Here is a 14,469-nt window from a genome sequence, read left to right as displayed (position 1 = left end):
TGTTTCCCAGATTGCTTTACATGCGAATTTTAATTAATTTTTGAATGTTCGAATGTATCCGTATACTCTGCAATGGGATAATACATTAATGGGTTAATAACTTTAAAACTAGACAAGACAGGCACATCTAGTGAAGTGTGCTTTGATCAGTGGACAACAGGGAACAATGCACACCCCTCGGGTTTTCAGAATAACTTTCTCTGTAACAGTTATTAATTAATACATTGTATGCATATTATATGCCATTGCTCCATTTCATACATATTAACAGAGAGAGCCCCTCACGATTCGTGCGCCAATGTCAGTTCCCCCGTGTTCCCCCTGTCGCGCGCTGATTTAAATCATGACGTCACCCGCTACTTGGCGTTAGACGGTTTCACTTTAGTTAGACGGTTTCTCTGTCCTTTTAATGTCTTTCTACGAAGCTCTTGAGGTAAACAACCCATATATTTTAAAACATCACATGCCTTTTCGATGTTTCTTTGTTTTTGCAAATACAAAATTAAATTATTTAATTCGCTGGATAGAGATATTTCTTGATGAAAACGCTAGTCTTACTTGTAATACTGTTAATAGGCTAATTACAGAGGCTAACAGTGTGACGATCTACTGTATTCACATGTAATAATGTACCTGAGTGATTTTCAGACGTCACACATACATCTTTGCTTAAATATTAGGGGAAACATCATTTCCTGACATCCAGGATATTTGGTTCCCCCCTGTTAAAACAGGCACACAGCAACTCTGGAGCTCAGTACTAATAAAACTACTGTATCCTCATGTAATAATGTACCTGAGTGATTTTCAGAAGTCACACATACATCTTTGCTTAAAAATTAGGGGAAACATAATTTCCTGACATCCAGGATATTTGGTTCCCCCCTGTTAAAACAGGCACACAGCAACTCTGGAGCTCAGTACTAATAAAACTACTGTATTCTCATGTAACAATGTACCTGAGTGATTTTCAGACGTCACACATACATCTTTGCTTAAATATTAGGGGAAACATCATTTCCTGACATCCAGGATATTTGGTTCCCCCCTGTTAAAACAGGCACACAGCAACTCTGGACCTCAGTACTAATAAAACTACTGTATCCTCATGTAATAATGTACCTGAGTGATTTTCAGACGTCACACATACATCTTTGTTTAAATATTAGGGGAAACATAATTTCCTGACATCCAGGATATTTGGTTCCCCCCTGTTAAAACAGGCACACAGCAACTCTGGAGCTCAGTACTAATAAAACTACTGTATCCTCATGTAATAATTATGAAATAATGTAATAACATTATTTCCTGCCATCAATTCTAAACCATTCTAAATATTGTATATAATAGGTTCAGGTCAGGTCAGGTTGGGGAGCATGTGCTGTTGCCGCACCCACCACACAGCGAAACTCCTCAGGATCCTGGTCGACGATCCCCCAGGCAGATACATGGTCCAGTCCCACCCTCCGGAAATGGCCATCCAACTGCTGCAGCCACGTGTTAAATGAGGGTCCCTTTGGCCTGGTCCAGCCACTTGGGTCCTCAGCAATGAGGATCCTGCGAGCCGAATCACCCTCAGGGAAACGTGTCACATGGCCGTTGTGCCGTAAGTGACGCTCCTTCACAATGCAGGTAATGTGCCTCATTCAGGACTCCTCTAGCAACCTCTCATTCGACACAAAGTCAAATCAGCAGTACCCAAGGATTCTCCGAAGAGACACAGTACCAATGGAGTCCAGCCTTCATTTCAGCTCACTGGATAGTGTCCATTTCTCACAGCCATATACTGTAGCAAGACAGGAAGTACCAGGACTCTAAAGATTTGGACTTTTGTCTTCTTGCACAGGTATCGGAAGCGCCACACACCACTTTCCAGCGACCTCGTGACCCCCCATGCTCTTCCAGTCCGACTACTGGAAGAGCAGGGGGGTTATGTATATAATATTATGTGTATATGTATATGTATATAACATAACTACATAATTTTGCAGACATGTATGAACACAACATAATTGAAACCACTGGTCACAGTGGTTACAGAAATCTGTTTGTTAAGCAAAATTATAAGGATTACAAATTTATAGCTGTCTCATTAAGAACACCTTAACTGTACAGATCCTATGAGATATTGTTGTGAGAACGTTTACAGTTGTGCTTCATACAGTTCATTAAAGTAATAAATGATGCAGTATCTTTGTGTATGTACTGTATGTGTGTATTTGGTATCCATACATGTGTCTATTAAAAAGTCTCTGTTGTGACTAAAACTATGTCCTAATTAAAATGTATCTGTTTGAGGAAGACTAGATAAAACTTACATCTCTAGACATTTTACAATATGACTGATAAAGACACATTTAGAACATTTTAAACAGTTTACATTTTTAACGCAATTTGTGAAAAACCTGTCAAGAACATATGCTGAATATCATTTGATTCAGGAGAACCAAGGCCTAATAAGCTCCATTACATAGTCAATTATAAAACTATTTTAAATTGCCCACCGTCACCATCTCCAGTCCCTCAGATCCCGCCTACTCCTACAAAGACAGCATCACGCCCACCGTCACCATCTCCAGTCCCTCAGATCCCTCCATCAAGCACACCTTGCCCTTCACCTGCCTCTTCGTCAGCTGTTATATGCATCTCCAAATTTGTCATACAGGTACATTATTACATGTGAATACAGTAGATCGTCACGCATAATATAGTCTTACAAGTAAGACTAGCGTTTTCATCAAGAAATATCTCTATCCAGCGAATTAAATAATTTAATCATCGAAAAGGCATGTGATGTTTTAAAATATATGGGTTGTTTACCTCAACAGCTTCGTAGAAAGACATTAAAAGGACAGAGAAACCGTCTAACTAAAGTGAAACCGTCTAACGCTAAGTAGCGGGTGACGTCATGATTTAAATCAGCGCGCGACAGGGGGAACATGGGGGAACTGACAGTAAGGGTTCAGTCCAAAACCCTATAGGACCCTATAGGGCCTCTGATGGAAACATGGAGGGAGGGCGTTTGGCTGCCAAGGGCCCTTGAATTGTGGTGGTTGTGGTGGTGGTGGTGGGGGTCGGTGCTTTCAGGGGGCCCCCGGCCCTGCTATAGGAACTTTAAAGGGAAATGGGTGCATAGGAGCCTACTTTTAGAAGGCCCTCTTAGGCCCTCCTATTATGGTCCTGGCTTCTGGCTACCAGGGGGTCCTAGGGAGGATGGGGGCTTTGGGGGCTTTTAGAGGGCCCTCTGATTATGAGGGCCCTACTAGGAGGCCCTAGGGAGGAGGGTGTAGTGTACCTTTAGAGGGCCATCTGATTACAAGGACCCCTACCATGGGGCCCCTGGCTTCTGGGGGGAGGGGGGCGTGTTAACAGCCTTACAGAAGGCCCTCTGACTAGGGAGCGGTAGCATGGTGGGATGGAGGCGGTTAACCTGCCCGCTGAGTGGCCCCCAGACCAGTGTAGCAGTGTAAGAGTTTGACCAGTGTAATCACTCCCAGGGCTGTAGTGGAGGCTAAATGCAAGTAAACACGGTTTACCCACCTCTGAAATTTCAGAATTAGAGTTTACCCACTTCTCAATTGATCTAAATGCACATCATAGTATAGTTTATGCACAAAATGTGATCACAGAATTCGTAGTTCACCCACCTCTTATTTTACCACTACACCCCATATCACTCCGTTCTGTAAGGGGATATGGTACACAGGTGGATTCTGGCATGGTTCAGCTGGACACGGTACACATGTAGTGTGATCACTAACCGTGCCCCAACATGGCTCTCACTGTACGTTCACACCAAGAGAGACCAAAGCGAACATGTCGCCAAGGTCGTTGAAGAAGCTTTGTTGTTGAATTTGCTTTATTCACTTTGTTCGCTCATTGGAATGTTTGATTTAGCCTGTTACCGTGGGGCGTTGGTAAATCTATATATTAGAATTGGTTTTCACCGAACCGCGTCATAACTCATTACATAAGGTTAACTGACTTTTAGCTTCTCTTTTTCGCTCTGGTCGCCCAATTCGCTTCACTGCCAGTGAATTTGCTTTGTTCGGCCAATTCGCAGACTCTCCATTTCTATTTCGAACTAGCACATTCTGAATTATTCAAACAAATAATGTTTGTTATGGTATGATCTGGTTGTGCTACGTTGCTACCTGTCTCTATAAACAGAGATGGGTAACCTGGTGCTAACATTAACGTGAGATAATGGCATTAGGCTGTACTGATTATAATTTGAGATCCAACTTACTGTATCAACTTAAGCCACCTTCTTTTCACTTTTTCCGAGGTAAAAAGCGGCAAAAGATAGTTTTGTCAACATCATTGCGAACGTTTTGCCCAGGGGCCCACACAACCCATAATCCGTCCCTGGTGGCGCTAAACAGTGGCAGGAGCCGTTTGGATACAGTGCCTGCCGGTAGTGGCAGGTCTAGTGGCAGCTCTAGTGGCAGGTGCCGTTCAGATACAGCAGAGAGGCACCTACCCGCCACTCCTGGAAGTAGCTTAAACCAGAGATTCTGTACATCGGCTACATGATCAAAAGCAATGATTGTACTGTCGCTAGTGGCGCTAAACAGTGACAGGAGCCGTTCGGGAACAGTGCCTGCCGGTAGTGGCAGGTCTAATGGCAGCTCTAGTGGCAGGTGCCGTTCAGATACAGTAGAGAGGCACCTACCAACCGCTCATGGAAGTAAACCAGAGATTCTGTGAATCGGCTAGGATAAACTGGGATACGGAAATAAATTGAGGACTTGTTTAATCTTTATATGACTACGAATTATATTATTGTTGCTGACTGTACATCTCTTTAAGATAATATTTGAGAAAACAATGATTGTACTGTCGCTAGTGGCGCTAAACAGTGACAGGAGCCGTTCGGGAACAGTGCCTGCCGGTAGTGGCAGGTCTAGTGGCAGCTCTAGTGGCAGGTCCCGTGGCAGGTCTAGTGGCAGGTGCCGTTCAGATACAGTAGAGAGGCACCTATCAACCGCTCATGGAAGTAAACCAGAGATTCTGTGAATCGGCTAGGATAAACTGGGATACGGAAATAAATTGAGGACTTGTTTAATTGTTGTATGACTATGCATGATGTTATTGTTGTTGATTGCAAAACTCTTCATTGTCATATTTGAGAAGACAATGATTGTACTGTTTATATTTATTATATTATATTTATTTATTTTACAATGTAATAATATTTCTTGTTATTACATTGAAACATCTCTAGTTACTATTGTTATTTGGTATGTAAATAATTTAATTTCCTCAACTTGTATAGCTAAGGAAGCTATACAAATATAAAATTACGTTAAAATTCCTGCATTTAGTTGTACTATTTATAATTATAATATTCACAAAATGAGCTGGTCAAACTCTGAACCAGACTTAACCAGATCCGTCCCAAATGTGGGCTAGATTCGAAGCGGAGCTGCGCCGGATCCTGATCAGAAGTGAGCCGTATCAGCATTCATGCCATGTCTGGGCCAGATAAGAAAAAATGGATCCGTGGCGGTATTGGCCCGTTGTGCAAAAGGACACCGGCCCAGTTATGTAGAGCGGATCTGGCCCTGATCTATCCGGACCAAGTGTTTTTTGATATCTGGGATGCATTCATTGTAAGTAATGTGCATAGCCCGGTGAGATCCAAAAACAGAAAAAATAGTTTTTTCACCTGTCAGATATTGATGTGGGGAACCTCTGATGCAAATAATGATTTTGTCTATGATGTTTTACAACATCATTGCTTGAACAATTTAAATTGTGTAAATCGTAATATGCAAGTCGCTTATTTGTATTTATTGTACACTGAACAAAAATATAAACGCAACACTCTTGTTTTTGCTCCCATTTTTCATGAGCTGTGTTAGTCTAAGTCTACCAAATCTGTCTCTAAGTGAGCACTTCTGTCTAAATCTGTGTTAGTGAGCACTTCTCCTTTGCCAAGTTAATCCATCCCACCTCACAGGTGTGGCATATCAAGGTTCTGATTAGACAGCATCAATATTGCACAGGTTTGCCTTAGACTGCCCACAATAAAAGGCCACCCTGAAATGTGCAGTTTGATCAAACAGCACAATGCCACAGATGTCGCAACCTTTGAGGGAGCGTGCAGTTGGCATGCTGACTGCAGGAATGTCTACCAGAGCTGTTGCCCGTGAAATGAATGTTCATTTCTCTACCATAAGCCGTCTCCAAAGGCGTTTCAGAGAATTTGGCAGTACATCCAACCGGCCTCACAACCGCAGACCACGTGTAACCACACCAGCCCAGGACCTTCACATCCAGCATGTTCACCTCCAGGATCGCCTGAGACCAGCCACCCGGACAGCTGCAGCAACAATCGGTTTCCATAACCAAAGAATTTCTGCACAAACTGTCAGAAACCGTCTCAGGGAAGCTCATCTGCATGCTCGTCGTCCTCATCGGGGTCTGGACCTGACTGCAGTTCGTCGTCGTGACCGACTTGAGTGGGCAAACACTCACATTCGATGGCATTTGGCACGTTGGAGAGGCGTTCTGTTCACAGATGAGTCCCGGTTTTCACTGTTTAGGGCAGATGGCAGACAGCGTGTGTGGCGTCGTGTGGGTGAGCGGTTTGCTGATGTCAACGCTGTGGATCGAGTGGCCCATGATGGAGGTGGGGTTCTGGTATGGGCAGGCGTATGTTATGGACAACGAACACAGGTGCATTTTATTGATGGCATTTTGAATGCACAGAGGTACCGTGACGAGATCCTGAGGCCCATTGTTGTGCCATTCATCCACGACCATCACCTCATGTTGCAGCATGATAACGCATGGCGCCATATTGCAAGGATCTGTACACAATTCCTGGAAGCTGAAAACATCCCAGTTCTTGCATGGCCAGCATACTCACCAGACATGTCACCCATTGAGCATGTTTGGGATGCTCTGGATCGGCGTATACGACAGCGTGTTCCAGTTCCTGCCAATATTCAGCAACTTTGCACAGCTATTGAAGAGGAGTGGACCAACATTCCACAGGCCACAATCAACAACCTGATCAACTCTATGTGACGGAGATGTGTTGCCCTGCGTGAGGCAATTGGTGGCCACACCAGATACTGACTGGTTTTCTGCCCCCCCCCCAAAGCAAAACTGTGCACATTTCAGAGTGGCCTTTTATTGTGGCCAGTCTAAGGCACACCTGTGCAATATTGATGCTGTCTAATCAGCACCTTGACATGCCACACCTGTGAGGTGGGATGGACTGTCTTGGCAAAGGAGAAGTGCTCACTAACACAGATTTAAACAGATTTGTGAACAATATTTGAGAGAAATGGGTCTTTTGTGTATGTAGAAAAATTTTCCGATGTTTGAGTTCAGCTCATGAAAAATGGGAGCAAAAACAAGAGTGTTGCGTTTATATTTTTGTTCAGTGTATTTTGTTTGACCAGAATTTGTCATACAATTGAATTGTATAAAGTTGAATAAATTACCCAAATATATTTTTTCAGTGTAGCTGGGAGCAGAATTTGCACATAATTACACAGCACACAAGGAGCTGAACCGCTGGGAAACAGGTGAAGTTCTTGTCCATAAAGACCTTGTAGTTCTGATGTTCTAGAACATCACCTATAATACTCGAAATTCGCAGAGGCTGCAATATATGTGTTGTACTGTAATTCATGCAAGCGAGTTTTCTGTGGTAGCCTATGGGCTGTGTTTAATTTACAGAAATAAAAGTACAGGGTTTTAAGAAGAACAATATGAAAAACAGGAGACCACTTGTCAGGTTGCGAGTAGACGAGCCGGTGAGAGAGGCGAGAGCAGTCAGGTTGACAAACAAAATGGGGTTTATTGGGAGGCAGGCAGGACGGGTACTCACACATGGGAATAGACGATGACAGATCTGGGGAAAACTACTCGAGACGTGGACTAAATACAAGAGACTAGGTAAACGGAACAGGCAACAGGTGAGAACAATCAGGGTTCGACATGAGGTAATGAGGGGGCGTGGCACACACGAGGAGCGTTCGGAGCTGAACGTGACACCACTCAGTGGAATACTCCAAATATCAGCACTGTTATGATGCGGAACGCTGGACCAATATACAGTTGTTTTGTGTTATATCTGAACTGTTATATTTTATTTGGAAATTTAGCTACATTTACGTTCACATTATGTTACAAAATTTATACATTATATTTTTCTTAATAAGTTAGCACTAAAATGCCTGACATATGTAACATTTCTTTTGCTATTTCCACGAATTTGCGGGGTTAATAATTAGTCAGGTTCTAAGGCCAAAGCTGAAGCCGTGACTTTGCGGGGAATACGCAGTATAATGTAAGTTCTGGTCACTCCCGGGTCAAAGACGAAACTGGGTTTTCAAGCTTCAAAAAAATAAAATATTATAACTTTTTTTTTTTCATTTTCGGGTAAATTGGTTTCTCTACTGTTTAACTTTAATATTTTCTGTGAAAAAAAATAGTAACCAACATACATTTTTACTCTTGTTTCTAAATAGCAACTCATAAAATGTCATTCAGTGTAATAAAAAAATAATTTAAAAAATAATGTATGGTATTAGAAAATTGAAAGGATTACATGACTTATTAAAATATTATATTTAGGCTCTTCATTGAAACTCCAATGATCTTATTAATGGCAATGTGAAATCTTTAAACAATGCTCATATTCTTCCACCCAGTAAGTTTTACCCATTCGCCCTCAGCACAGTAGGTGTGCTCAAAGGGTCTCGCCTTTCATACTCTGCATGGCGATCGGGATATTTTGGTTTTATATGATAAATTAATCCCGACGTTGAGAAAGTCTTTGTGGATGCACCCCCTCTAGAAATTTCGGCCTTGCGCGCTTTACAAACGGCTTTCCGTGTGTCTTTCTTAGATATATCGAAATGCGCCCACACAGCCGACATGCTGACACACACACACACAGGGTGCGAACTAGGGGGGAACAGGGGGAGCTGTAGCTCCCCTAGTGGTGACATGAGCTCCCCTGGAAACATGATATGTGAAATTTTGGGGGACCTCTGAAATATTCATATGATGACCAAATAAATGCCATTTTGGGCATGGATTTTCTCACAGGTGTAAAATAAGTAAAATAAAATTATATTTAGAGCTTATTACTCATGAAAAAAACGTAGCCTGCTTGCACGCTCGTGGGGGCGCCGCCTGCAGCCCCACCCACTCCGCACTCACACGAGTTAACCACGCCCCCCCCCCGGCGCCGCAAAACGGGGGATCTCGGCTCCCCCGGAGACCGTGGTATATAGTTCGCACACTGCTGACAATCCAATAATCTAGTCCAATAATCCAATCCAATGCAGTATATATATCTGAGTACAGCTATGGTTTGTACAACTTTGAACAAGGTGAGTGAAAGAGTCATGCCACTCCTAAGTGGCAGGTGACAGTCGCTACCTGTCTCGAAAAAAACGTAGCTGACATCGGCTGCACATTCAGTTAGTGACTGTCAAGCGACGGACAACAGTGGCAGCTGCTACTCCTCTACCGGCAGGCACTGTTCCCGAACGGCTCCTGTCACTGTTTAGCGCCACTAGCGACAGTACAATCATTGCTTTTGATCGTTTAGCCGATGTACAGAATCTCTGGTTTAGGCTACTTCCATGAGTGGCGGGTAGGTGCCTCTGTACTGTATCTGAACGGCAGCTGCCACTAGACCTGCCACTACCGGCAGGCACTGTATCCAAACGGCTCCTGCCACTGTTTAGCGCCACTAACGCAGTACAATCATTGTTTTCTCAAATATTATCTTAAAGAGATGTACAGTCAGCAACAATAATATCGTTCGTAGTCATACAAAGATTAAACAAGTCCTCAATTTATTTCCGTATTCCAGTTTATCCTAGCTGATTCACAGAATCTCTGGTTTACTTCCATGAGCGGCGGTGGCTGTCTCTGTACCCCGGCAGGCACTGTATTCGAACGGCACCTACCACTGTTAAGCGCCAGTAGCGACAGACAGAAGTGGCAGCCTCCGCTACCTGCCTTGACGGGTGCCTGTGAGGTCACTTCCTCCTGCCAGCTGCCGTTTCAAGACTCACTGAGTCACTGAACCCCCTCAGGAAATTGTAGTGGGAGGGGCGGTGCTCATATAGGGCTGGCTTACGCGGAAACCTCGATTTAACCAAGAACAAAAACTGCTCGGAGCAGTTTTGAGACTTAGCGTAAATTGCCATAGCAACATGTCTCGACTAAAACCTACCCACCTTTCGTAGTACGGGTTAATCGCGAAGTTACACCACACGTCATCAAGTTACTCGCAGTTACCCCGCTTCGTAGTACAGGCCCCAGGTAATCTACCATTTTCTCTTTGATTATAGCCTCCAAAACTTTACCAGTTATACAAGTTAGACTGATTGGCCTATATTTTGACAAATTACTTCTATCCCCTTTTTTGAAAATGGGCGTCATGTTGGCATGCTTCCAATCAGAAGGTACCACACCTTCAGATAAGGATTTTTGAAACAGTAAAGTGAAGGGTCGGCAAATAATATCCCTCATCTCTTTTAATACTATAGGTAAGCTGATAGAAGAGCAACTTTGACTGAAATAACCACTCGTTACAACCGAGGTATGCAGCAAAGCATTTGTGAAGCCACAACACGCACAACCTTGAGGCGGATGGGCTACAACAGCAGAAGACCCCACCGGGTACCACTCATCTCCACTACAAATAGGAAAAAGAGGCTACAATTTGCACGAGCTCGCCAAAATTGGACAGTTGAAGACTGGAAAAATGTTGCCTGGTCTGATGAGTCTCGATTTCTGTTGAGACATTCAAATGGTAGAGTCAGAATCTGGCGTAAACAGAATGAGAACATGGATCCATCATGCCTTGTTACCACTGTGCAGGCTGGTGGTGGTGGTGTAATGGTGTGGGGGATGTTTTCTTGGCACACTTTAGGCCCCTTAGTGCCAATTGGGCATCGTTTAAATGCCACGGCCTACCTGAGCATTGTTTCTGACCATGTCCATCCCTTTATGACCACCATGTACCCATCCTCTGATGGCTACTTCCAGCAGGATAATGCACCATGTCACAAAGCTCGAATCATTTCAAATTGGTTTCTTGAACATGACAATGAGTTCACTGTACTAAAATGGCCCCACAGTCACCAGATCTCAACCCAATAGAGCATCTTTGGGATGTGGTGGAATGGGAGCTTCGTGCCCTGGATGTGCATCCCACAAATCTCCATCAACTGCAAGATGCTATCCTATCAATATGGGCCAACATTTCTAAAGAATGCTATCAGCACCTTGTTAAATCAATGGCACATAGAATTAAGGCAGTTCTGAAGGCGAAAGGGGGTCAAACATCGTATTAGTATGGTGTTCCTAATAATCCTTTAGGTGAGTGTATATATTAGCCTAGTTATAGATGATGCTGGATTAATAATAAGAACTGGGGGCTGTTCCACAAAGCGATCTTATAAAATCGAGGATTATTTGTAATAGCCTCGCTTGAGTTAGCCTAACAGTTTACTTCAGGCTCATTGAGTTCCACAAACAAAATTCAGGTGTATTTAATCTCCGCTAATTCAAGCCAAGCTTGACAAGCGATCGCTCATGCGCCTCCACGCGATATAAAAGGCAGCCTTGGTAATCGATGCTGGATAAGTAAGAATGGAAGGAAAGGAAAGAGCTGCGTTCCCCCCCCCAAGCAGAGCAAGAATTATTACTGCAAGCCTATGAGGACTACAAAGACTACATTTTTAAAGAATTCATTTAAAGTCCACATGGCATTGTATAATTTAGTCGCCAAAAAGAGAGCTGCGGCTGCTGCAACCGGTTGGGGCCCACCTCCAGCAGCCTGTACCCCAGCCGAGGTGATGGCCCTTGCACAGAACCGTACACGGCCTATTATTGAGGAGATTGAGGGAGGAACATCCTCAGACGTTGTTCCTTCCAGTCATGTGCAATCTTATGTTAAAGGTACCGTATTTTTCGGACCATAAGACGCACCTAGTTTTAGAGGAGGGAAATGAAGAGAAAAAAAAAGATTCTGAACCAAATAGTGTCCTAAAATATTTTATGTCAACCATCCTTACCTGGCCACATTCCTCCCCCCTTTTATGGCGCTGATGGGGATGTATCTGGATCCCGTTTCACCGCTGTGTTGTTCAGCAAATGTCCATGCGAATGCGATTTGAATACGCGCTAATGCGGCTATTTAGAATGTGAATAGCGATCTTAGGGCGACAGCGGTACTACACGCCCCCGATGCAGGTAAAACAAAGTAAGGTGACATGGTTTGATTTTTTTTTTTAATTTAACCTAATTTTGAAAAGACAGATTACGGATTTAGCCAGCGTTTTTTCATGATTCTTCATTGAGATTTCAGCGAGATATAAACTGAAATAGACGCGAAAAGTACCCTGCGTCGCCGACAATGCACTCGACCCCAGAAGGGTAAAGCATGTCAGCAGAGCAATATTCGGACCATAAGACGCAGTGACTTTTTTCCCACACTTTTGGATGAGGAAACAATTTTGTTTGCTCAGAAATGCTAGCCGTATGAACTTGAAACTATTTTGCAGCGAATAACGTTTGTTTCTTCCTTATAAACCCATCCAGTATTTGCTGTGTACAGGTAATGATTTATGTGTTGTAAATTACTAGATATTTAAAGATTCAACACTATTAATTCCAAAGAAAGCTTCCTTAATGCCAAGAATGCCTCTGTAGCCAGGAAAGGTAATGAGTATATTTAAAAATGTAATGCAACCTAAACCTTCCTGATTTCACGGCACACTGTAGCTTTGCTTAAATGTTCAGCATCCCCCACACTGTACAGAAATGAACCACTGGCAAAGTAACGCAAAGTGATACGCACAGATGTGCAACCGTAAGGGCTTTAGAGCGACGTGTGTTCTTAGAAATGTAAGGTTCCAATAACTGACATAAATATGTAATACTGCGTCTACTAAATCTATAGCGCTCGTACAAATAATCATCCGGAAAATGCAACGGATCTATTCTGGGCTGAAGTACTTTTGGAACCTGTTACCTTAAAGCTCTATGAATGACCCGCGCTCCCTCATCAACTGGATTATGAATAAACGGGCACGCCATGGTTATTCATGTAAAAGCCTTCAATGCACTCCTTGTCATTTTATACTTTCTGAATAATTGGAATCGCCTGCATGTAATCTGTAATAATTTTATATTGGAGGGTCGATGTGTGTGAAAGAGGGAGAGAACAGCAGCAGAATAATCCCAGCCCCGCAGAATGTCGTGCTGTGACATCACATGGCTTGTCCAATCATATTCATCAAGGTAAACTAAGCTTCACAGCTAACCTGCCAAGGAGCAGGCTTGTCCAAGAGCATATGTTGACATGGTAACTAAGCGGAGCTTAAGGTTATCCTCGTTTGTGGAACCGAATTTGGAAAAATTAAGGCGGGATTGTCGAAATAAGCTTGGCTTTTGAGGTTAGCTCGCTTCGTGGAACAGCCCCCTGCTGTTTTCCTGTTCTCTTCTGTTCTTGTTTTTATTTGGTTCTGTCTATTAATTCCAAGTGTGGTTAGTGTTTCCTAGTTTCAGTGTTAGAAATCCTAGTTCTGTGCTCTTTATTGTAACTCGCTCCACCTGTTGCTTGTTGTGCTGTCTCAGTTGATTGATTAATTGTCATGATCCACACCTGCGCTCTTGTTAGTTAGTTACCAGTTTTTAAGTGCCTGAGTTGTCTCTGTTCTTTAGTTAGTCATGGAATGTGGTCTGTTCCTGCCTGTCGAAAGTGCTGTGTCCCCTTGGCTTTTTGTTAATGTGTTGTTTAGAGCTGCTAAGTAGATCGTCACCCTCATTTCCCTGTCTGAACTATGCCCCTTGTCCATAACACACTGAAATTGTATAATTTAAGTGTCTTCAAAACTAATTTTGAAAATGAAAGAAAATGAACATGTTACCTCTCCTGGAGCCGAGACCTTATCGTGGTGAAGGGGTTTGCGTGTTCCAATGATCCCAGAAGCTAAGTTGCCTGAGGCTTTATGCCCCTGGGAGGATCATCCAACACTGTAAAAAAAATCCCGTTGTTTTTACGGAAAAAAGCTGGCAGCTGTGGTTACCAGAATTATTCTGTAAAAAATACTGTACACATGTAAACAACTTTACAGAAACATCTATAAATTGTACTGGATTTCAATGTAAAACAACCACCAACTACATGTAAAGTTTACTTGGTTTCAGTGTAGAATAAACAACGATTAGATGTAAATTATACTGAAAGAACTGGTACAACAGCAGCATGGCCCTGCTAAATTAACAGAAAGAAGATGTTGAATCTACAAATTAACTATGTAAAATATTACAGTTGTGGTATGTGAAATAGACAGACTGTTTTGTAAAGCTGTTTATATTCTTAACAAATTTTTTTTCAGAATTACTCCGGTAACCACAGCTGCCAGCACTTTCTTGCCGAGGTAACACGCTCTTTATTAGTAATCCTGAAAAGAA

At 42.9% G+C, this 14,469-nt stretch overlaps 2 protein-coding genes across 4 annotated transcripts in view; both read right to left on the bottom strand.

Annotated features, from left to right (window-relative positions):
- LOC111836829 (transmembrane protease serine 9-like) overlaps positions 1 to 14,469 on the bottom strand; it is a 153,435-nt gene that overhangs the window by 44,239 nt on the left and 94,727 nt on the right. The gene's annotated exons all lie outside the window — the stretch shown is intronic.
- The window catches only part of LOC111842655 (transmembrane protease serine 9-like), a 33,013-nt gene that overhangs the window by 13,368 nt on the left and 5,176 nt on the right, over positions 1 to 14,469 (bottom strand). Inside the window, exon 2 of one of the 2 annotated variants that reach the window (XM_072705071.1) lies at positions 13,923 to 14,028. The exons of the other annotated variant lie outside the window; for it this stretch is intronic. The gene's annotated coding sequence lies outside the window, so the exon portion shown is untranslated. The remainder of the gene's footprint in view (positions 1 to 13,922; positions 14,029 to 14,469) is intronic. 2 annotated transcript variants of the gene reach the window in all.

The sequence above is a fragment of the Paramormyrops kingsleyae genome, chromosome 22 (assembly GCF_048594095.1).
Source record: "Paramormyrops kingsleyae isolate MSU_618 chromosome 22, PKINGS_0.4, whole genome shotgun sequence".
In the NCBI taxonomy this organism is placed as follows: Eukaryota; Metazoa; Chordata; class Actinopteri; order Osteoglossiformes; family Mormyridae; genus Paramormyrops; species Paramormyrops kingsleyae.
Note: the sequence above shows the minus strand (reverse complement) of the source record. Positions and strands in the feature narration are given on the sequence as shown.